Raw genomic sequence first — 25083 nt, 5'->3', positions numbered from 1 at the left:
AAATATTTATACCCTGTACACTACTGCTAGCAAACTGAAAACAAAGTTGTATTGGCTTTATTCTGCTGCTTTTACCCTGTATCTCTGGTTTTATATAATGGCACTGCAGCTTAGTTTGAGTATGGTGTATTTGGCTGTTTTTATTGTGATAGTATTCTTATTCTTATTATTGCCCCACATACTACACAGTGTCCCATGGGAAGTTTCTGCACTGCCTGTGCTGCTGTGAGCTTTTTATAAAGCAAAAGATGGAGTTGTGTAAGAATGTTGTTCTGCAAATGCATACAATTGTGTAAATACACTTGTGCAGCACTAGGACCACTGGAAATAATGGTCATAGTGTCACACGAGTGAATTCACACAATTTTAGGCATTTACAGAACAGGACTTTTATGCAACCATGACGCTTTCCAGACTAGCTGCTCAAAAGCAGCAAAATGATGCTGTTCAGGCAAGTCGCATTCGAAACGTAAACAGCAGGGGGAGCAGTCTCGCGGAAACTAACAACCCGAAAAAACAGCAACTTTCTTACGCCAGATATACAACATCCTAGTTCTATATTGCAGTGATTAAATCTGAAACAAGGCATTGGAAATGTGAATGGCACCTAGCTGTCCATGTAGGGACTGCAAGGTGACAACACAGGAAGTGTGGAAGCACACTTCCGAGATACGACATGACCCTGTTGCAGGGTCTAATCTGGAAAGCACCCCTGTCAGGTTTTTAAAATGCTGGCATGAAGTGAAGGCAGTGTAGAAACCACCCGTGGAACACTGCATGGTATGTAGGCCATGATTGTGGTTCTTATTGATGTAGTACCATCCATGTACATCACACTCTGCACAGAATGAGAGGACAGATCCCTGCCCTGAAGAATGTACAGTCTAGATGTTGACACAAAGGAGAAAAGTAAGGGAGCTGAGGGAGATGGAGACAGGGGATAAGTGATTAATTAAGAGTAAGAAAAAGTTTGGTTGCAAGCTACTTTGAGGGCATCCATAGTGGAAAGGCAGGCTCACTTTAAAAAACAAATAAAGTAAATAATAAATACTCCCAACTGTTTAATAACAAATTGCCTCATTTTCATTACCATATTCATTTTCCTAAGCAGTGGAGGGGGCTTATCTGTAAAGCAGCAAAGAGTAGGCTTCCTCCCTTTAATAATACAATAAATAATAAACTTTATTTGTTAGCCTCCCCATAACAAATTGTTCTCTGGGAGGCTCACAACAGAGGATTAATACATACAATAAAAACACATCACACATAACACATTATATCATAATAGACCAAAAAAAAAGGTGAAAACAAAATACAAAATTCAGGCGAACCTCACTGGGGAGGCTATTCCATAAATGGGGTGCAACCACCAAAAAGGCCCCCTCCCTGGTAGCCACCCGCCTCACCTTGTTTGGCAGGGGCACTCTGAGGACAGCTTCTGAAGATCTTAAGGAACGGGTAGAGACATATGGGGCAAGGTGCTCTCTCAAGTAATTCGGTCCTAGGCCATTTAGGGCTTTAAAGGTTAGAACCAGTGCTATGAATTGGGCCCAGAAACGGACTGGGAGCCAGTGCAGCTGACACAGCACTGGTGTAATATGATCAAAATGTCCAGTCCCAGTTAATAATCTTGCAGTCCTATTTTGTACCAACTGCAGTTTCCAGACAGTTTTCAAAGGCAGCCCCACATACAACGCATTGCAGTAATCTAAGCGAGAGGTTACCAGAGCGTTTAATTTGTTTCAGGGCTTCCCTTCTACCCTTCTGAGTGCCATTCCCTCAAAGAAGACCAGGGACACTAAATCTGGTGTCTCACCATGCCAGCACAGAATTCATGGGCTGGGATTTGGATTGAAAAGAGACTTGTGTCACTACAGTTAGATCAAGCACAGCAAAGACTGGCCACATTACCGGTATTTGGGGATTCTTTCGGTGGAAGATCCCTTGTGCTTACAGTGTTGTGTGAGTGCTAGTTGGGATGCAAACCACGGTCTCTTAAAGACAGACATCAAAAATGCAACGTTTGCTAGGGGACAAACACATCATTTCAGCCATATGTATAACAGTGGCACACATGCATTTGTCTTCACGTTAAGATGTGAAGTTGCCTTCAGCAGCAGTGATAAAGTGGCTGGGAGGAGAAAACTCATGGCAGCAATAAAAGGAGGCTTTCAGGGTAGATTTATGCATGTAAGAATTGCCTCACAGGATCAACCAAAGGTTTATCTAGTTCAGGAATCCCCAATCTTGAATTCCCAGATGTGGTTGGACTACATTTCCTGTCATCCCTGGCCACAAAGGCCAACATTGTGTCTCGAGCAGCAGTCAGCCTCATGTCCTCACAAGTGCATAAGCTGGGGATGAAGGTGATGGGCATCTCTGCTGTTTGTCTCCAGCATGTTTGGGTCTTCAGCGGTGCCAAATAAGGGAGGAAAGGCTTGAACAGGCCTGCTGACAGGCAGGGAGAATAGAACGTTCTGTAACAGGCCTGGAGACAGCCCCCGCCTGTGCCTCTCCTCCTTGTTGCCTCCACTGCAAAGAAGCCGGTAGAGTGGTGGCCTGGAGCATCTCTGTGGAGGCCAGCCTTGTACTGACCGGAACACAGTTCTGCTCCAGTGCTCCTTTTCAAAGAAAGAGTGGGACGCTGGTGGGGAAGAAGGGGGCATTGCTGAAATAGCCAGGCCCCTCTGAGATGGGAAGGAGGGAAGGAAGGATGGAGGAAGGGAGGGTGGGCAGTCAGGTGATCTGGGCTGAGGTAAAGTGTGCCGTCAAGTCAGTGTCGACTCCAGGTGACCACATAGCCCTGTGGTTGTCTTTGGTAGAATACAGGAGGGGTTTACCATTGCCATCTCCTGTGCAGTATGAGATAATGCCTTTCAGCATCTTCCTATATTGCTGCTGCCCAATATAGGAATTTCCCATAGTCTGGGAAACATACCAGCCAGGATTCGAACCAGCAACCTCGGGCTTGATAGTCAAGTCATTTCTCCGCCGCACCAGCAGGTGATCTGGGCTAGGGAGGTGGAAATATCTGCTTGGTGCACATTGTAGCTTGAAAAAGAAGTCTGGGATGGAGACGAGGGAGTGGCAGAAAAAGCTGCTTGGCATCCTCTGCCCACTGGGTTGGGGGGTAGGCAGTCCATTGCACAGAGTGTGTGTGTGGGGGGGACTAATCGACATGCAGTGAACTTGGCTCAGGAAATCCTGCTGGCACCTCTGGACTTGAGGCAAATCACATGGCTAGAGGTAAATGAAACACAGCCTTATCTTACAGCACCAAATGCAGGGAAGATGTTTCTTGCTCTTCAATAGACCATAGTTTATAGCAGGGCTCTCACTTCAGTCTTCCTTCATTAACTGTCTTAGAAGTCAGGTACCTCATTTCATACTGTGGAATAAAGCCAGTTGGATTTTAGCAATTTAAATCATGCAACAAAAAAACCACCAATAACCCACCACCCTGTAATAAAAATCATCAGTCACATTAAGAAATCATCTACAGAATACAGGATGCCAAGCAATCAGCGTGAATTTAAGCAAAATGCAAACGTCTTTGGCTGACAGAAGCTTCGGGGCTCATTTATCATTTAATGCCGAGCGCACTGCACTGAATCTTGTCTGAAGTTCCTTACCTAACGAATTGGCTCCCACACAGTTTCCCCTAACTCACTGATTTTGTTCCACTTCATAAAGTCTTGGATTCATACCCCTGAGGCATCTGGTTTTGTGTCAGAGGAAAGACCAACTTGTGATCTTAACCTCTTGCCTTCCATCTCATGAAATCTTTTTCTCCCATTATAATAGTTGTAATTGAAATGCTGCATTGGCATTGTTGATATTTTGTTCAAATGGACGATGCTGCAAGCCCAGCTATTAACCAACAATGATTGCTTATTGCTTATATAATATGCTGTGCAAAATATCTTAACATTTGGTGTCTTATATATTCTCATAGCAACCGGAGTGATTATTATTCCCATTTTACAGATGGAGAAATGAGGCAAAGGGTCATCAGGTGGGTCCATAGTGGTTCAAGATTCTGGACCTTGTTTGTTCAAGGTTCAAATACCACAGTCTAGCCATTGCACAATACTGCCAGTTTATTATGGCTTCTATAGGGTATCAATAGACAAATGAGGCTGTTCTCATGAGCAGCCAAGACTGGGCTAGGGCAGCTATGCTTGGCTCGGGCTTAGTTGTCTGCCAGTGGGAACGGCTGGGATTTCAAACCATTGGTTCTAGTCCTGCCCTCAGGAGCAACAGAAAACAAGTCCATTCTTTCTTCTGTTCTCTCTCTCTCTCTCGCTCTCTCATTAACAGTTGATACATAAAAAGACTGCATTATTTCACTAAATGTCTTAATAAGACTTAGCATCTAGATCATACTTCTTGAATGTGTGACGCATTTAACGCATTATCTTGATTTTAATCCTTGCAACAGCCCTGTAAGGCAGGGATTCTCAAACATGAGTCCCCAGATGTTGTCAGGTAATCTAACATCTGGGAAGTCAGGTTGGAGGCCCCTTGTTGTAAGCTAAATAAGTTTTGTTTTCCCCTGCTAACTTGGCAAAGAGGCACCTTTTAATGTGGCAATTCTCTTTATTTAGCAGGGGGAGAGTAACTGGCCCTATCCACCCCCAGCACAGTACCTCCAGTGACTGTTGCTGGTATCTATCTTATGTTTCCTTTTAGATGGTGAGCCCCTTGGGGTCAGGGATCCATCTTATTTATTTATTATTTCTCTGTGTAAACCGCCTTGAGTCATTTTTTGAAGGGTGGTATAGAAATTGAATGAATGAATGAATATTGTAGCTGAAGCTGAGAGGGAATGGCTTGCATAAAGCAACCTAGTGAGTTCATGGCAGAGATGAGAGTCAAACTGAGAAAGTTCTGATTCACAGCACAGTCTTGGCCACAAGCGATGTCCCTCCCTCCCAAATAACATGCAGCTCCTTAGGGAAACCCCCACATCTCTCTAGCATCCAGTAGAACTGACACCCCTCATGCTCAGAAGAGCTCCACAGAAAATATACCCACTGCATATCCATACAATATCCATACAAATTAACATTTAACATACAATATCCATACAATTAACATTTAGAAATGAGTCATCAAACTCCTCTAGAACTTCTTAGAACAAATGGGAAGGTGACACTGGATCTACAAACTCTGTTACAAAAGCCATACCAGTTCTATATGGCCCTTTGTCTTTGACCTCTCGCATTCGGCTTGCTATGTTATAGTGTAATAGGTGCCAAGATATTAGCCCTCCTCTTCTGGAGCAAGGTTCTTTGAGGCCTGTCAAAGAACATCCCAGTTCCCATTGGTGGAGAGAAGATTGAAGGAAGATATTGATCCAAGTCTAGAGATAAGTCAACCATGAAGCAATGAACTCAGGGGCTGCATCTGCACTGAGGCTTGCTACAGTTCTGATGCAGAAGCAGTGGGGAAGAACAGAGGCTCACTGTTGTCTTGAGGCATCAGATTTAGATGCATCATCAAATGTTTTTCATAAAATAACCTCATTCTTTTAAAATGAAAGCCTTCCAGTGTCTCCGGCAGTTGAGAGATCCCTAGTGCTACAAGTAGTGCATCTAGCACTCTACCCCAGAGGCGCTCTTTCCCCTGGACTTCTGGCTGGTGATCAGGGTGTCCACACCCTCTGGGGCCCCACAAATCCTCTTTAGTCTGTCCTGGGTGGTGTGGTGGCTGTGCTGCCAGCCCGCGCTGCGCCCAGAGGCTGAGCATGACTGTGGCCTGAGCTGGACAGCTTAGCGTGACCTCTGCTTTAGAGACAGAGGGAGGAGTGGGGAAAGAAATATGAAGGATGGGAATCTGTTGTGTTCTGGAATGTTTCTGCTAATGCATATTATGCAAAAATATACCTGTTTTATATTCTTACATTCTTGTGAGTTCAGTTTCTGTTTGTGCCCTCAAGATGCTTAATTTTCAGAGGAGTGGGGGCTCCAAAAGCCTTTAAGTCCAGGCTCCAAAATTACCTAGGTGCACCTCTGCTCTGCCCCCAAGGAAGAAGAGTGTAAACTGTTTGCTTATAGCTGCCTTGGTTATGCTTACTTATAAACTGCTTACTTATCTCTGCTAGAAGTTATGATGGTGGCCACTATCTTAGATGATTTTAAAAGGGGATTAGACATCTGTCAACAGCAGGTGAATCAGTGGGTGTATTAGTCATGATTGTCCCCCCCCCACAGGTGCAGAGGCAGAATACCCCCCAGTACCAATTACAGAGGAATTCCTGTGAGATTCCCAGAGGCATTTGGTTCATCACTGCAGAAAACAGAGTGCTTGGTGCTTTACAGATTACCCAATACAACTGTGGTAAAATGCTTCGCCTTGACAGGATTGAATTGAAAACGACCCCCCGGATCTACAACAGGAAAATTTCCCTACAATGGGAAAATACAGCTACTTTTTTACAATGGACGTACAATGTTATAGCACTAAATCGCTGTGATAAAATCTGAAACAAGGCATCCGGAATGTGAACGGCACCCTGCTGACAGTGCAGAGATTGTGGTGTCACAACACAGGAAGTACAGAAGCACACTTAGCAGATAAGTTGTGACATGGTTGTAGGGGTTAATCAGGAAAATGCCCTGGACTAGATAGGCCTTAGGTCTAACCCAGTAGGGTTTTTCTTGTGTTCTTATATAGGGTGACTTCATATGTACTATATTTACTTCAACCCAAGACTAGATATTTTCCAAGTTCTGAGATGTTAGAAATCACGGGGGGCATCTTAAATTCAGAGTAATCTTCCTTTCAGGTAAATAAAGATGCAAGCTGTATTTAACTTCTGTTTTTAAGGGGGTTATCTTAAATTCAGCATCTTCCCCCATATGGGTAAATACGGCATTTTCCCTATACGGGTGTGCTTGATAGAGGGTTCACTGAGCATGCATGCAGACATCTAAACACAAATGTGATCTTCAGACATGATGGTGTACACTAGACTTCTCGAACAGTGTATATTTTTGCAGTATAAATATAATATGTGACCATCAAACTACATGTTACATGAAAGAGCTATGTTTAGTTCTCCCAGGGCTTTAAGATTTAATCTGAAATGCAGTTATTGGGGATGGGGGTGCCAATTTCTTTGCAGAAGTGGCACAGTGTGCATTTAACCCTCCCTCCTGTTTTCCCAATCAAAATCATAATTCAGGCTGCTGTTTGCCCCATAAGGGCGGGGGATGAGGGAATACAGTTCCTGTACTGTATATCTTGTGTAGCAAACAGCAGCTGGGGGTGGAGGGTAGATGATTGTGATTAGGAAAATAAAGGGTGAAATGTTTTTTCAAATGTTTTCAAGTCCATCAGGAGATCTAATCACAGATCACCTGTGTGTCAGGTATTTGCTTAGTTTGACCTCAAGCAATCTATACAGCTGTGCAAGCATCTAGCATTAGGGCCAATCCCATGTTTTTTTTCCATTGTGGGTGGAAATATTGCTAAAGGAGTTATTTTGACTAGACAGCCAGAAGGGTTAGGGCTAAGAAGCCTCTACCTTTGTTTGGATAAGTGAGAAGCTGTGGTTTGCTTTCTTTTTTCTTTTTGGCCTTTTTACAGCATTACTCGGATTAACATTTTTGGCTGAATAAAATCATTCCTCCCTCATTGTTTGCAAATAAAACATTGAACCTGCCTCACTCCAGCTTATTGCTTTATCTGGGAGTGATTTTCTTGATTATTTTATACTAAAGTTAGAAAGAAAATAATAAACATTGTTTAGGGAGAACATATTTAATACTGTTTTTATATATTTTATTTAAAGTGTCTGTCCTATTATTTTGTAACAAGCCCTCACAGCAACTTATAACACTCTATTATGAAACAAAGACACATTTATTTATGATACATTTGTATCTTGTTCTGCTTCCAAAGAATTAAGGATGGCTTATATCCCTCCCCCCCCCCACACCCATACATTTTATCATCATAATAATCCTATAAGATTGGTCACACTGAGAGAGAATGATTGGCCCAAGGTCACCCAGTTAGTTTTCTGGCTGAGTGAGGATTTGAACCTGGGTGTCCCAAGTCTGACACTCCAACCACTACCCAATGCTGGCTGTCAATAATACACCAAAAATTATTAAACCAATTCAAACTCCAAATCCAGCATGAAGCAGCACAGCAGCACAATAAAACCCAATTAATCTGTAAGGAAAGACACGTAAGACTGCTTGTGTGCCCTACATCCCACATTGTGTATTGTGGGTTTGCCAAAAAGAAGATACAGTGCTGCTTGTTGTGTTATTGATCTTATTGTTTTTGAGGAAGAAACACTGAAGAATGTGGTTGGGGAAGAAGAGACCTCCCAAATGGAACCTTGGAGAGCTTTTCAAATGATAAAGGAAATCATTCAAAGAAGGCACGTTGCATCCAGGGCCTGCTCGGGTGTGACGGTGTCACTTTAAATCAGCAAGCTTCCAAGAACAGTCCAACTAGTTTGCATTTCTGTTTATTGAAAGCTATTTGTCCAAGATACGGAAGCTCAGCTCGACAGCTTGTTTACACAGCAGCTTTGCCTAGAGGCAAACACGCTACACCCCATGCGGCACTGCAGAGAGGCATGCAAGCAGCTGAATGCGGATCTTGATGTACCGTATTCAATTGCTTCAGAAAATGCATGCCTGATCGGAGTCCAAGGCACCATTCAAGCCCTGATGAACTGAGAGCTCAGTCTTTGGGAAACACTGGGCTCAGAAGCAATTTTGCTTCTCCAAATTCCCCTTCCTTCCAGTTGCGCTCAGAGACGGCGCACGGGCATTAAAAATAAGCTTGCAATACGGCAGCATATTTCTATTTAGATAGCTACAGTAGTACAGTGTTCTTTGGTTTTTGTTCGTTACAATGGCCAAGTCTTCTGTTAGGATATAACAGGAGGGACAAGCCCAACCAGAATAGAAGTAGCTTCCCCAGCAAAGGATCATATGCAGCTAAAACGCACATGAGGAATTGTTCTCAGCTGCCTCCAGCCTGGAAATTAATTCACATGTCCAGTTCCTGTGGCAGCAGGGATGTGGTAAAGCCACCATGGAATGTGATTTTGGGTATGGGAATATGTAACATCAGATGCAGCTCACTACCTGTTTGCTCTGCTTGTATTGAACCTTGATATTGATGTGTATTGGGCTGTCACCTGATTAAAGACATTTCATTCATCCTCTGATATGATCAATCAATTACATTTGCAGAGCAGAAGGTTCCAAGTTCCCTCCCTGGCTTCTCCAAGATTGGGCTGAGAGAGATTCCTGTCTGCAAGCTTGGAGAAGCTGTTGCCAGTCTATGAAGACAATACTGAGCTAGATGGACCAAAGGTCTGACACAGTATATGGCTGCTTCCTATGTTCCTATGTTTTGTTTATAGATTATTTAGGGGATTCTTATTAAGGCTATTCTCCTGAATGTGAGAGAGGGGAGAATGCTTCTTCAAACATTTTAAACAAACATAAATAAATATTTTTAAAGTACTTACATTAAAAATAATTCACGTTCAATTGTTTTACAAAATGTCTAGTTAAAATGTCTGTTACAAAATGTCCAGGCTTGTCTTCACTTACCTGCTATCACAGTTGTCTCAGTTCTGTACTACTACTTAAGCCGCCAATAGTGATGTGCCTGGACCGATCCGGAGGCCATTCTACATGCCTCCAGACCGGTCCGGACCTGGGTGGTTTGGATTCGGATGGTTCAGGGTGGGGGGTCTCCTTAAGGGTGCGGGAGGGTTTACTTACCCCTCCTGCTGCTTTCCCCCCTCCGGTGCCCATATTTCATGGAATAATGGTTCTTACTATTTCCTCGAGTGCCCCTTCTCCGGCGCTCTGCTGCAGCGATTGTTTTAGTAATGGGGCGGCAGGGTACCTCCCTGCCGCCCCTTCCTCTGCTTGGCGTCATGGCATAAAGTGCAAAAAGGCTTTAAGAAGCCTTTTGTGTGTGTGTGTGCACACACAATACTTTCTTAAGTAAATGGAGCAGCAGGATATCTTCCTGCCGCCCCTTCTCCCGCCTGCTGCACTATGCAGCAAAGCAAAACGGAAGAAGGGGTGGCAGGAAGATATCCTGCCGCTCCGTTTACTTAAGAAAGTGCGCACGCACAGACACAAAAGGCTTCTTAAAGCCTTTTTGCACTTTATGCCATGACGCCAAGCAGAGGAAGGGGCGGCAGGGAGGTACCCTGCCGCCCCATTACTAAAACAATCGCTGCAGCAGAGCACCGGAGAAGGGGCACTTGAGGAAATAGTAAGAACCATTATTCCATGAAATATGGGCACCGGAGGGGGGAAAGCAGCAGGAGGGGTAAGTAAACCCTCCTGCGCCTTAAAGTAACCCCCCACCCCAGTGCCGGAGCGCAGCTCCGCGGTTCCGTGCACACCCCTTGCCACCAATCGATCAATTTATTTACAACTAGGAAGAAAGATTCTCCTTAGAGTCCAACAGAACACTGCAAAGCTATCATAGGTCTAGGTCTAGCTCAAACTATGGCCCTGTTCAGATGTTACGCGGAACCACGGGTCCAATAGACCCATGGTTCCATACCCCCTCTCCCCCTGCTCTCCCATCCATGTTCAGACATTGGGGAGAGCTGCTTCTCTGCAGCCAATGAGACTGCAGAGAGCCAAGGCTGTGCGGGATTCCTTCTTGACAGAAGGACAGCCCACACAGTCTTTCAGGAAGGAGTGAGGAAGGAGCTTCCTCCCGCAATTCCGGTTCAGTGGGGCCAAAACTGTGGCGTCCGAGTTCAGATGAACGCTGGCACCGCAGAACTGAAGTTTGCTGTGCCCAAACCTCAATTTGAATCAAAGGTTCAGATTGGCGTTCGAGGAGGGAAACCGTGGGTTGCTTCCCCTCGCAAACTCTTTCCCCCCAAATTCGGACGTGCAGGTTAAGAAACCAGAAGTGAAGGGACCTCTGGTTTCCTGTTTCATCTGAATTCAGTATATATGTCATATTAGGTACAGCATGTGCTTAACATTGATATGCTTGTTTCTTCTAAACTAAACTAGCTGATCTGGCACAGAGCATCTGCACCCCTAGTTCTCTCTATCTCTCCTCCCCATCTTCACCCCCCCTTCAGCCCCAAACCATTCTCTTTGCCCCCTTCAGCTCCAGTCCACTCACCCCCTCCCAGTCTGCTTTCCCTCGCTGGTCAGTCTGGCTGGCGCTTTCCTTCCCCACCCGCCGGCCTAGCCAGTGCTTTCCCTTCCCACCCACCCACCCACCAGCTGGCCGGCTACTGCTGCCATTTTCTGCCCCGTCCCCATAGCTATCCAGGCAGCTGCTCTCAAACTCTCATGAGAGCTGCCACACATGGGAGAAGAGACAGGTGCGCCTTGGAGAAATATATATAAAGATAGAAGCCAGATTTATTTATCATTCATTCACCCGATTTACATACCGCTCTTCCCGAAATGGCTCAGGGTGGTTTACAACAGAATAAAACCAATTAAAATTGGTTAACAATTAAAATCAAAACTATAAAAACAGAATAAAACCAATTAAACATTCAAACAGTTTAAAACCCTTGAAAACCAGGGCAAACATTTGGGCCCTCTCTACAGATTGGGACCATGGCATGGGGGAAAAGTGGGCTTTAATCCTGTCCCTGGCCACAGCCCTGATCCAATTGTCCCTCCCCTGCAACTGCTATTTGCCATGTGGGAGAAATCCCCACAGGTGGAGGGGTTTTCCCCCCCCCTACATCAAAGAACAGCCATGGTTCACCTGATACAGATGAGGACCATGCTGGAACTAGGGTTAAAAAAGCTCTTACTTTTGTTTTAAGCATTATTTTAATAGAATCAGATACTACATCGATAAAGGCCAGGAAAACTGAACAGTCATTGGATTTTTATCTTTCATTCATGAGGAGGGCTTTGAAATTGCTGGTTTATTCAGTGGGTTAGGATGATAGCAATGAAGTTTTATTGTAAGGTTGCTCAGGGCAGATTGGGAGCAAAGCTAACAACTTCCCGGCCCCGTAAGCTCTCGGAGATCAATATGTTTTTGCCCTGCTGCTAAGCTCCTGTGTGTCACTGCCAGAAAGTACCTAAACTATCTGAACAGGGCTAAGAAGTAATGCCAATTCTTCCTCCCGCAGAAACCTGTTAGTTGCTTTTATCCTGGCCTGCTCACTGGAAAGGAAACCTTCCCATCCTGCTCTCAGGAGAGATACGCATCAAGGAATAACATCTTTTTTGTTTGCTTTTCCCCATCAATTTCTTGGCTGCATTTTTCTCTTTTGATGAAGCTTGCCAGCCTCTAAACCATGAGAGCTGTGTGATGCCTCTGCTAAATGAGTGCACGCTGACAATGGAGGAAAAAAACCTGTGTATTTGCATCAAAAGGTTAAGTCACATCCTCATAGAATCTGCCTCCCATGAGTCAGCAGGCCCTTTCTCATGATCCTGTGAGCAGGCCTGAGGGAGGACAGTGGAGTAGGCTGCAGCATTTTATATGCTAGTAAATGATCTAGAAGTGCTGCCCCAGGCAGTGCAGAGATTCGGAGGCCAATCCCACAATACACCACACAAGTGCGTGGTGCATTGTGGCAATCTCCCCGGCAATGGCTAGGTGCCCACTCCTGTGTCAGCTCCAGCTAGGAACAGCCAGCATGGACATAGGAACATGGGAAGCAGCCATATACTGAGTCAGACCATTGATCTCTCTAGCTCATTATTGTCTTCACAAAATGGCAGTGGCTTCCCCAAGGTTGCAAGCAGGAATCTCTCTCAGCCCTATCTTGGAGAAGCCAGGGAGGGAACTTGGACCCTTCTGCTCTTCTCAGAGCAGCTCCATCCTCTGAGGGGAATTTCTTACAGTGCTCACACTTCTAGGCTCCCATTCATATGCAACCAGGGTGGCCCCTGCTTGGCCAAGAGGACAAGTCATGCTTGCTACCACAAGACCAGCTCTCCTCTCCAGGACACAAAAGCAGTTAGCCTGGTTTAAGGACACACTCGCACCCTTAACATTGGCTAAGCAACAGGCTCCTGCTGTAAGTGTAAGAATGATGTTGGTACACTTTCATATATAGTGGATATTTTCATTTGCAACAACACTGCATTTTAACTGATTTATTGTTGAAGTTTACTGTATATCCTGTCTTATGACAAAATGGTCTCAAAAGAGCTAATAACTGGCTTCAAGTTGAATGTTGATCCTGTATTGCATCTTCTCATGTATGCTAGGAATAAAACAATAGAATGTAGAGAACTGGTATCATATAGGATTTCACATTCAAACTACTGGAGGATTAGCAACATTCCAAATGTAAAATGTTTGATTTTCCTGAAATGGCAAAACTGTCTATTATGTGAGAATGGAAAAGAGAGAGAAAATAAATCCTTGCGTTGCTTATACACTTTTGTAACAGTAAACTACTGAACTGGCAGTTGTATGGACACAACAGAAATTGTACAAATGAGGTTGTTATCATGACTAGCCCTACCTAAGTCGGACAGGGCTAGCCCAGGTAGGGCTGGCCATGAGAAGCACCAGGATCACTCGTGATCCTGCTGCTCCTTCCCCGGGTAGCTCTGCTTTTTAAGCCAAGCTTATACTGAGGTAGGAGGGAAAGCATGCGCCTCCTACCTCACTTGCTAGTCTTATGCATGATCTGGCAGACATCTTACCTATAGACAGAGGCACGCTAACCCCCAGATATTGAGGACCTGGCCCGTGGCCTCCAAGACACGGGGGGGACTACTCCAAATGCCGGGGGCCCTCCTGCCACCACCACGGGTCCCCCCACCACGGGTCCCCCTCCTCAATATTCCAGCTCCCTGAGGGGGTGGGGGTGAGGCAAGCAGGCTTCCCATCATCCATGGTGGCGGAAGCAGGCAGAACTTGAATGGCCACTGAGCCTGACCATCTGGCTGAGCGGCCTCTGAGAACTGTGAGGTGCTCTGATGTGCCTGCACAGTTACAATACAGTTTCGCAAGCCTGTGTCAGCGGGGTTGGGGTTGGGTGGGGTGACTCACGACAGGGGCGGTCCAGGAGCCCAGTTTGCCTAGGTGTGCCACTGCCTATAAAACCAGTGGCCTGGAAGCAGGGAGGTATCCCAATGCACCTCATTGCTCACGTGGTGCATTGTGGGATACCTGGCAGCCAGGCTTCCTTCCTCCTGCTCCTGATAATCTCCGGGCTTGCCACAGCACTGATCATGTGAGCGCACATGGGGTGGAGCCCAGAAGTGGCTTGTATCATGTGGGGGAAGACAGGTAGACTCCTGTCTCCCCCCCAGCCCTCCCCTCTTTGGTCATGAGAATGACCACACTGAGTTTGTACATCTTTTTTAAGAACACATGCGCCAAAGTTGACTTTTAACTTCTAGAATTTGCTTTCTATTTCCACCATCTTTTTATTCAGAGATTACCACTGTTTCCCATCAGATTTCTTATACTTTTAACAAGCTAAAGGAAGAAATGCAACAGATTGTGCTTTCCTCATACCTGCGTGAGTAGTTGTTGAAATACTGCCAGTTAAACAGCTATTAAAGACACACGTGTCCTCCCAGAAAAAAAGTGGCAACGTTACTCTCATTTATCCCTTTTGGTTCTGGGCATTTCACCCCACTTTTGTTATCTCTCCCTGCCCCCAACCCCAATTTGACATATACACCTCCAGCCATTCAGGGACATCATTTGGAGAGAAGAGGGTCATTCTTCCCTGGTGTCAGCGTACATGTGTTTTTTCCTTCTGGAGCACCTATATATCTGGCTGCTCTCTAGTTCCTACACACAGTGACTGCACACATTTCACAGGCTCAGCCAATGCTACCATGAGCGGCAGGAAATTTCTCAAACGTCTCTTTGATTTATAGCTCTAGTTAATTCTCCAGGAGGCCTGCAAGTTGCACATGAAGCCTCAGAGGGATAAATAATTTAACAGGTGGTTAAATATTCTTTAAGGTCTAGAGAACACCAGCAGAAGCACAGATTTTGGGGTGTACATGAAATTACAAATTGAGCACAAGAAAGGTTGGGGGGGGGGCTACACAAAGCATTGTCACCACTTTTGGATTCTGAGGATTAGATGCCAAGATAATGCCCACAAGGCTTTGTCTCTCCAGATCTAGAGCAAACATTCTTCTTCAACTGCACAAGTAGTAACAGATAAATCAGATCCGAGTATGTTTGGAGTGAGTGACCTTCCAGACACCAGGAGCAAAGACAGGGTCATTGACAGTACTGAATAGGTTAAACAAGAGTCAGGATTTAAAACAAAGAATGCAACCTGTAATATCAGGTGAGAGAAGAGGCAAGGAAGGAGGGGTGGAGTTGTGTAGATCTGGGCAACAAAAAACAATTAGGTTGCTGGTTCAAATCCCTGCTGGTATGTTTCCTAGACTATGGGAAACACCTGTATCAGGCAGCAGCGATCTAGGAAGATGCTGAAAGGCATCATCTCATACTGCGCAGGAGATGGCAATGGTAATCCCCTCCGGTATTCTATCAAAGACAACCACAGGGCTCTGTGGTTGCCAGGAGTTGACACTGACTCGATGCACACTTTACCTTTATTCAGCTGCTAAATAAATGCCCAGTAGTTGATGTTGCCTGAATGCAGGACATTTACATAGAGGTGCCAGATGATTGGGAAGCTAGGCTAGGGAAGAGCCTATTGGAGCCTTAGACAAATATATACAAGGAACTGTAAATTATGAGGCAGTTATTCTGTGCTTTTCCATGTTTCTTAGGGTGACCCTGGGTTGTGGTGAGCTAGTACCTGACATAGATCTAAAACACCGTGAAGCTGTTCACCCAGCCGCAAACTCACACACTCCCAGTTTTTGATTGTGTGAATAGGCTCTGTGCCTAACAACATCTTTGCTGGTACAAAAGGAACATAGAGAAGGGTAAAGAGGACTATTCTGTGGTATTAAGGTATCTCCTGGGAGACAGAGAAGCTATTCACACGATTGCTCAAATCCAGGCTACCAGAGGCCAGCCCGGTTTTGATCAATCGTGGGAACTACCAGGCTTGTGGGTGAGGCTGGTGGTTCCCTGGAGGCTAGCCCGCCTAACAACCCCTCCCCTTATACGAGGTTAACGAAGCAAGCACTCCGTTAACCTCGTTTTTTCGATTGTGTGTCAGCCACTCGTGGGGTGCCTTCCTGGTGTCCAGGGGGCCAAGGTACTGCATGGTGGCGCTCCCCTTCCCCCAATCCCCAGAGCTCCTGATGGAGCTGCTCATCTGGGCGGCTGATCCGGCCACCCAGCAACGAGCGACTGCTCGTGCAGGCTAAGCCCTCTCTCCCCTCACTGTCCCTCCCTGCGCATCACATCAATTGTGTGAAGTACCTCAGGATTTTTTCAAGAAGTCTAGTCTGTGCTTGTGCTGTGCATAGGCTTTTCAGAGACTTGGAGTGCTTCTAGGCAAGTGGCTCTTAGCACTACTACCCTATTGTTGTTTCTCTGCTAAGTAAGTAAAAATCCTTTCAGTAGCCCTGTTCACATGTTATGTCCAATACACACAAAATTTAGCCCTATGCTGAGATTATGCTGTACATATTTTCAGATGTCTAGATATCCGTACAAGTTTTTGTGTGAATGATTGTACATGTGTTCATTTTAAAAGTGAACCTGTGTACAGACTTTCTCAAATGAACATAAGAACATAAGAACAGCACTGCAGGATTAGGCCCAAGGCCGATCTAGTCCAGCATCCTGTTTCATACAGTGGCCCACCAGATGCCGCCGGAAGCCACAGGCAGGCTTCACACCAATGCAAATGGGAAGTGTTCTGTTGTATGCATTGAACACAATGCGTGAAAAACTATATGTGCAATCATGCATACAGGTCTATATGTGTGTACACCATATGGAGATTTTATGTGCATTAAACAGAATTTGAATTCTGTGTCCACATACAGATCTGCACACACGTACAATTTTTCACACATTTTGCTCAACACATGTATAGTCTAGTCTTCCTATTTATACTCTGTCATTGTAGTTGAAGATGATGGGATCTGTAGTCCAACAACATGTAAGAACCCAAAGATGGGAACTCCTGTCTAAACCAATAGATTGCACTACTGTTCTGCTATTCATTGAAATAGATATCTGAAAAGAGACAGAACCAGCATTTGGAAAACATAGGATAATACTTGTATGTTGACAATGTCATGCAGATGTCCTATAAAAAAGGAGTGTACAAAAAAAATAAATTCTGGAATAAATACCTTGTCTGTAAGCATTCTCAGAGACAGTTATGTAGAGCTGTAACAGACTGAAATACATGCATCCATTTTCCTTTTCCATCATGGTTCATGATCCAGTAGGACTTCATACTGCATCCTCAACAAACTGAAGCTGGGGTCTAAGGGTGTGATCACCTGTAGTGTAATAGATGTGCAGATTTTGGTTGACTGTTGCATGAGTGCCCATGAAAAATAACCCCCACCCCAATTCCAGAGCAATTTTGGAATCATTTCAAAAGGTTTTGTTTAAATAACCACAGAAATAATAATCACCTGTGCACAGGCTACAATTGCAGTTCTAAGCACACGCTTATGAGGAGTAAGTCCTGCTGAACTTTGTGGGACTTGCTTCCAAGTAGACATGCACAGGAATTTGGTGTGTGTGGCTGAAACCTGGAATGCTTTGAATTGTTTAGCTGAAAAAGAGGATTAGTAGTCAGGAATCCTAGTTTTGAAGGCATGTGGCTGATGGGACTGCTTCCTGGCAGATGTGACTAAGAACTCATCACAGCTGCCACGAGATAAAGTTTTTACATTTTACATTTTACTTTTCTTTGAACACTAGCCTTTCGATCAGCTACAAAGTTGCCCCTTGACCACATTTCACTGCCTGTTGTGTTCTATCCTCTCCGCCACCCCTGCCCAAGCTGCCAGCCACATTTGAAGGAACTGACATTTCCAAGCCTGCCTGCTTGGGAGACAGGAGGATTTTTCTCATGGTGTCCTCTTGACACACAGAGATTGCTGAGGCACACACTCCAAGCACCAGGACTGGAAGGAGAGCAAATAACCTTTTCAAAAGGAGATGGAGCAGCTGAGCAATGCAGAGGTGGGTGCTAGACCTTGCAGGATTTTAATGAAGGTATTCGGGGAGGGGGTGAGGAAGGGAAGAGGTGAGTCTGAAAAATGGAGAGGCCCATGGATGCAAACTATCTTTGCAGGCTGAAAAAGATAAGACAAGGCAGGCGTGCTTGCATGTCCGGATGGAAAGAAATATGGCGAGGTGTACTTTTTGGGTTTCTTGATTTCTGCTTTTGCAAGCTTCTCGGTTTATTTTTGTTTGGTGCGTAGAACCTGGTATTAGCAGATCTTCCCTTTCAAAGGGGATCCTGACTCCTCTGCCTTCGATTCCAGAAACAGCTTAATCTGAGTCACAGTTTAAGAAGGCTCAACTCAGCAACATGTTAAATAATAACAATAAAGAGAGTACCTCTAGACATGTGCAAAGTGCTTTCCCCGCAACACCAGGTAAACACAGCTTCCTCCACACTTCTGGAAGTGTGTGTCCGGGGAAATGTTTCAGGAGGTGATGACTGTGAAATGGGAGTTTCTCTTATTCTAGACTTACAATTAGAAAAAAATTGTGTTTATATTTGTAGTAAAGTATAAAGTTATATGGAAGGTTTTGTACTATATGTAGTACACGCAGCAAAAGCACCGTGGTGATTGGACAGTAGAGATTCCATATGCAGATAAAGAGAGAGTCTGTGACATTTAGTCAGTAGGAGGGCAACTGTTATAAGTTGGAAGATGTGCTTTATGTAGCTCTGTGCAGAGGTGGAATTGCCAGTGTTCCAAGTTGCCCTTGGAACACGAGCTGCGCCACCCCTGAGGGCCGGCTTACTCCTCCTCCTTTGCTGCCATCCACCTGCCACCACGATCCACCCACCTGCCTCCTCCTCCTGGCTCCTGGGCCGGAAGCCGGAAGGGCTGGTAGGTGGAGGCGGCTGCAGGCAGGATGACAGTGGCCATGGGAGGATGGAGCAGGAAGGTGCCACTGTGAGTGAGTGGGGGGCCGTCCGTGCCGACCCCTCCTAGCTATGCCACTGGCACTGTGTAAAGGAGTTAATTCATGCATCTTTATTTCAAACAAGAATAAATCCACGGTTGTTGTTTATCCTGGATGGCATATCTTACTATGAGTTCCCACCTGAAGACAGAAGGATTGTTGTGCCAAAACAACACAGCTACCCTGGGATGTTTGAGGGATCAGAGTGAGTGCTGAAAGTTTCCTCAAGTGCTGGCAGCAGCTGATTATCCAGCTGTAAGTGTCTGAAAACCTTATATGAGGCATCAAAATGACATCATTCACTTGCTAATAGCACTAAAACATGTTGGCTGGATTCAGACATAACATAAAAACGGAGTTAAACGGGGCAGCAGTTGGAACTCCAGTACATCTGAATTTGTGAAACCGCAGTTTTGCAACAAAAGCAAACTCTGGTTTCCCTTGCCACATTCCAAATTGAGCATTTGGTTTGCAGAAAAGTTCGCTCCTGAGACCTGCAGTTTGGCCACTGAAGGATTACATCCAAACCCGGACACTGCCATAACTGTGGTTTTATGCCAATTTTCAAACCACAATTGTGGAGGCAGTGGCGCAGATGCGCCCAGGATCGCTCCCACTCGCTGGACCAGGTCTCACGATCAGTGAGACCCGGTTTTAAGCTGTGAGCAGGAAGAGCAGGCTAAGCCCACTCTCCCTGCTCACGAGCGGGAAGGGAGCCCTGGGCGGCCAGATCGACCGCCCACACGATGGCCGGCCCTGAGACGGAGCCGGCGGGGGCTGGGGAGCTCGGGGGCTATCTTCGTCTCGGAGTTTGTGCTCGCTCTGCAAACCCGGGCTAAGGGGCGGGCTACAGGAGCGGGTTAGCCGCTCCTGAACCACCGGGCTCGGCTGTGAGCCCGGTGGTTCTTACGCTTACAAAAAACAGGCTAGGATTTTCCTAGTCCGATTTTTGTGATCGTAAGAATAGCCCCCATGTCTGCAGTGCTTCTCACTGGCCACCTCACAAACACCAGCCCCACCCCTTCTGCCTCCAATCCAGCAGTGCAGTTACCTGGCAACAGGGATGCCACCATGTTCCATCCCAGGCTTGTCAGCCTGTCAAGCAGCACAGTCACACAGGGGCACTGCCTCTTCCCACTCTGTCCCTTGCTCCCTGCTCCTAGCAGGCAGGAGGGAAAGGGGACAGGATGACAGGACAGGCACTAAGGGCTTGCTCCCTGAGAAGGAAGAGGAAATGATGTATGTTCACTACCACAAACACTCCAGGTAGCAACATAAGCGGGGCACCCCACCACAGTGCTGGGAGTGGAACATGGTGTGTGTGTGTGTGTGTGTGTGTGTGTGTGTGTGTGTGTGCGTGTGCGTGCCCAGGGTCAGGCTTAAAAGACAGCCACAAGCAGAGAGTCTTGAGCAGCCATGTTCTATTTTTTCCACAGAAAGGGGGCCCCAGCCCTTTCCCTTTGGGGGTTTGCAGTCCCTAGGCTTGCTCATGAGCAGAGCTGGTGACCAGGGTCAGTAGTGCTCCAGTCAGAGTCCTCAGAAGCGGCAGCAGACAGACCAGAAGGAGCATGTCAAACCAGGCTAAAGAGATGGCCAGGCCATGGGGACACCCCCTCACAACTCATGAGAAGGACCGTCAGAGGGGAGGGGAGAAAATTGCCCAGTAATTTCTGTAATGATGCCTGATGGCAAAACATCCCCTTCTCCTATGGACCACTCTCTCAAGAGAGTGCCAGACCACTGGGGCTCTATATCGAGCCAGTGTTGCTCTATGTAGGAAAGTCATCCATGTGGACATGTACACCCTTGCTTGTGTCCCCAAATGGTGATCCCGCTCTCCCAGGTTCACTGGAAATCGGGGCTCCCCTCTCCCGCAATTCCCTGCACCAGCTGATCTGCATAGGGTGCAACGCCGGACCGAGCCCAGGAATTTTAAATAGGTTTTAAAGATACATCCACACACCTGGTGTTCCCCTGGCCACACATACAGCCCGACGCTGACACATGGAGAGTCAAAATCTTTGGGTGCATGCAAAGCTTCACGGGGAAGGGAAGATTGCAGTCATTCTGTTCTATTTGTTACAAGGAGAGTTGGTGGGTTGCCTTTGGTGGGTTAACTCAACTCATGAGTGTGCAGTCCATAGGGAGACCTAGGGGTCACAGCCACATGGTCCTCCCCAGTAGTCTGGTCCTCTCATGAGCAGGTGAGCAAACTGCCAGTGGAGCAGGGTGTAGTTTGGTCTGCATGGATTGCTCTGATGGGGTGATCCCTCACAACAGCATCCTAGGTTACAGTGGGACAGACCCCCCAGCATCCTTTGCCATCCCTCATATACATCAGGGATTCTCAATGTTGGGCCCCCAGATGTTCTCGGACTTCAACTCCCATAAACCCCAACCAAAGCCACTGGGGCTGGGGATTATGGGAGTTGATGTCCAACCAGGGGCGTAGCAAGGTTGGAGTGGGCCCAGAGACAAGATTTTAAAATGCCCCCCCTTACTGAAGCTCAGCTCATGAAGTAAAGAAATCTTAAATGAGGCTGAATAGTGGTAACAAAAAGCATAGTTATGTGTATGGATAAAACAAATGTTATAAATGTATAAAACAAGTGTGTGTGTGTGTGTGTGTGTGTGTGTGTGCGCCACAATAGAACATCATCCTAAATTATTTTTAAAAAGGTTTTGTAAATTGTGGATGATGCAAGTCATTTAATGGTACTAGAGAAAGACATGCTGTTCTGGTAGCTCCAGTTCGTAACACTCACATCAATTTTGGAGGATGAATACAACTGAAGGAAGCCCGGGTGGGTGCATGGCTGGGGGGAGTCAGTCATGTGACTTGCCTCTTGGGAGCCCCTCAAGGCAGTGGGCCCCCAGACAACTGTCTCCCCTTGCCCTATTATAGTCACGCCCCTGCATCCAACAACATCTGGAGACCCAACGTTGAGAATCCCTGAAATACATAACCATTCCTAGGGAGTCTCCATGTTCCCCTCCCTTTCCAGAGTAACAAGGAAATAGTGCCCCAACCAGCCCCCACAACATGCTTGTGCAGGACTATTTGGGTACAGGGCTCTTTGGGGGCAGCGGCAGTGCCATTGATGTCAGAAGAAGCATTGGCATGGCATGGTGTTTAAAGGGACTTAAATGCCCTTTCTATGCCATGTGGATGGCTCCGAAAATGCATGATAGTGCTTGGCACACCCGCTTCCAGATCATGGCCAATCATGGCTACTCTGCTGATGTGCTGATGCTTTCCCCACAGTCTGACCATAGAGCTTGCTGGGATCAGCCTCAGTGGCCAAACAGCACGGAGGAGCTCCCCTCTCCTGTAACTGGAAGTTGGTGGGCCACAGTTGGACAAACATCTGCAGTACTATTTACAGTTTCAAATTGAAACCACGGGTTCGCCAACCTCCGGTTTTGTGTTATGTCTGAATCTGGCCGTTCTAAATTTCTTTACTTGAGCTTTGCAGAATATGTGAAAAGGCTGTTTTGTCATCTATTTACACTAAAATGCTCATGAAGAAATGGTGACTGCTGTTTTTAATGAAGAAGGAATGCATGACATCTGGGTATCTTCCACTACAGCCAACATTATTGCCTTGGTTCCAAGAAGGAAATTTTTGGAGGCAATTTCCCCACCTTCCCTCATGACAAATGTCCCCTTTCCATCTCTGGACAAGCAGTTCTGGATGCCTTATCAATTTAACACACTGTTAACCAGTTTGGGAAGTCACCAGAACAAATAAAGCCCATTCCGTTATGCAGAGGAACAACAATAAAACAGCAGGTAAGCTTTATTGTGGCTCAGACTCCAGCCTTGGCAGCACCCCAGATTATTAAACATTTAGGATAGTGCGAGAGAAAAGAGAAAGAAGAACAGTTAATTGGCTATGATCTCACTTATATGCAGGCCTGGTTCTTTGGGTGTCCATGCATACAAGCGAGAGACAGAACCCATAAAAGATTCTAAAACCCCACACTGCTAGCTAGAGACAGCCCCTCAAAATGTATGAATAGTATTCCTTAACCCCATCCCCAAGATTTTAAATATTTTTGCTTCATTTTTATCCTAACTTTCCTCCACAGCAATCAGGACAGCAACCATATGTTTCTCTCTATGTTATTCTCACAACTCTATGGATTCGGTTGAGAGAAAGTTACTGGCCAAAGGTCTCCCACTGCAAGCTTAAAGGCTGAGCAGAGATTTGACCTCAGCTTTCAGTGGTCCAGTCCAATGATCTATCTACTACACCAGATTGGCCCTACAATTATTCTTTGCTTGCATAGAAGAAGCAGTTAACTCTATTTATCTAAATCCAAGAGTAGGTTTTCCCCCAAGTTCTTTGATGTTAGAATTTGGGGGCTCTTATGCTCAGGCGCCTGTTCCTTTCAGGTAAATACAGGCATAACTTGTATTTGACCTGGAAATTTTTAAAGGGGGTTGTCTGAAATTCAGAGTTGTGCTCTATTTGGGTAAATATGCTATTTATTTAAATGTGAGTATCTCACACTTTCCTGCCACAAATAGAGGTACCCAAAACATCCACATAATCAAAACAAAATTTAAAAAGTTAAACACAACAGCTCACATCCTGCGCAGCGTAACACCAACTCTTCAGCACTGCCAGCACTGCTGTGAGTGTCTAAAACACTGCAAATAATGAACAATAATGAATGCAGCATTGTGCAATTGTGATTACACAAGTTTAAGTTGCAGTAGAACATGTTTGTCCTGCAACAGCATGGGTGGTGTTTTAGGCACTCGCAGCAGTGTGGGTGATGCTGAACCATCAGCCTTATCCTGTGACGTATGTGAGCCAACGAACTTTAAAAAGGAAGGAAGGAAGGAAGGAAGAAGGAAGGAAGGAAGGAAGAATCCTAAGCAGGAGCTATTATTAAAAATTAAATCAAAACACCAAGGAAACACAAAGACAGCATTAGGGGGAGAACATTAAAAGTTTGCTGAAACAATAACATACGCAAGAACATTCCGCCTGCATAAAAAGACAGTTTTGAGTCACTGCAGAAATAAAATGATGAAGTTTCTTGAATTCTGTGTGTAACATAGGAACATAGGAAACATAGGAAACTGCCATATACTGAGTCAGACCATTGGTCTATCTAGCTCAGTATTGTCTTCACAGACTGGCAGCGGCTTCTCCAAGGTTGCAGGTAGGAATCTCTTTCAGCCCTATCTTGGAGAAGCCAGGGAGAGAACTTGAAACCTTCTGCTCTTCCCAGAGCGGCTTCATCCCCTGAGGGGAATATCTTGCAGTGCTCACACTTCTAGTCTCCCATTCAGATGCAACCAGGGCAGACCCTGTTTAGCTATGGGGACAAGTCATGCTTGCTACCACAAGACCAGCTCTCCTCTCTGCTTTTCTATAGATATCAAGGAGGGATGCTTTCAAGAACAGGCCCATAAAACTCTGGAATTCTCTTTTATAGCATATGGTAACATTGGGTTTCCAACTCTTGGAGAGGTTTCCCCTCAATATTTTTCATAGTAGCAAATCTTTAACATTTCCAGCATTGTGTTCAATGATCACCTGGAGACTGATGCCAATTCCTGGGGGATTGGCAACCCTATAATAAAAATCCCACCATGGATGGTTGGGAAGATGTTGCCTGAAGGCAATGTGGTTCTTTGAGAAGCATTTCTTCCTTCTCCCAGGACAGAGGGAGAAAGTTGAGAATGGGCAAAGTTGGTCATATTTAGGTTTGGGCCCTCCAAAAGTACAGACTCTATGATATTAAGGTCACAAAGTGTGGTGGTCTTAACTAGCTTGTCTTCCTGTGTTCAGTTCCTCCTCTGCATTCTCATTCTTAGGCCTCTCCAGGCAAGTGCTTATTCTTCCATAATCGAACACTGGACGTAGATGCATCCAACTGCTAAATGACCCATTTGGCCTTCAACGGGCTGGCTCTGTAGCTTTTAAGTGGGGCAGCCTCAAAAAAAGGCATATTAAGCGAGGGGGAAATCCCTTATGTATGTGAAAGCAACCTTGAACTGGAACAGTAAGTTTAGGCTAGGAAAGTAGGTTATCTAATTAG

The 25083-nt window shown here is 45.7% G+C and overlaps 2 long non-coding RNA genes across 2 annotated transcripts in view; one reads left to right on the top strand and one right to left on the bottom strand.

The window, feature by feature from the left end:
* Window positions 1-1162: 1162 nt before the first annotated feature.
* On the bottom strand, window positions 1163-17727 carry LOC128324811 (uncharacterized). The gene is made up of 3 exons (XR_008307106.1): window positions 17508-17727; window positions 17217-17369; window positions 1163-3388 (listed from the first exon to the last, which is right to left on the bottom strand). It is a non-coding gene; the product is annotated as an uncharacterized LOC128324811 (long non-coding RNA).
* Window positions 17728-17837: 110 nt separating this feature from the next.
* Window positions 17838-25083, top strand: part of LOC128322214 (uncharacterized) — a 28547-nt gene continuing 21301 nt past the window's right edge. The window contains exon 1 of the long non-coding RNA XR_008305595.1: window positions 17838-18063. This is a non-coding gene — a long non-coding RNA (uncharacterized LOC128322214). The remainder of the gene's footprint in view (window positions 18064-25083) is intronic.

Source organism: Hemicordylus capensis, chromosome 4 (genome assembly GCF_027244095.1).
Source record: "Hemicordylus capensis ecotype Gifberg chromosome 4, rHemCap1.1.pri, whole genome shotgun sequence".
NCBI classification, from domain to species: Eukaryota; Metazoa; Chordata; class Lepidosauria; order Squamata; family Cordylidae; genus Hemicordylus; species Hemicordylus capensis.
The sequence above is the reverse complement of the archived record's forward strand: the minus strand, read 5'-3'. Positions and strand labels throughout refer to the sequence as shown.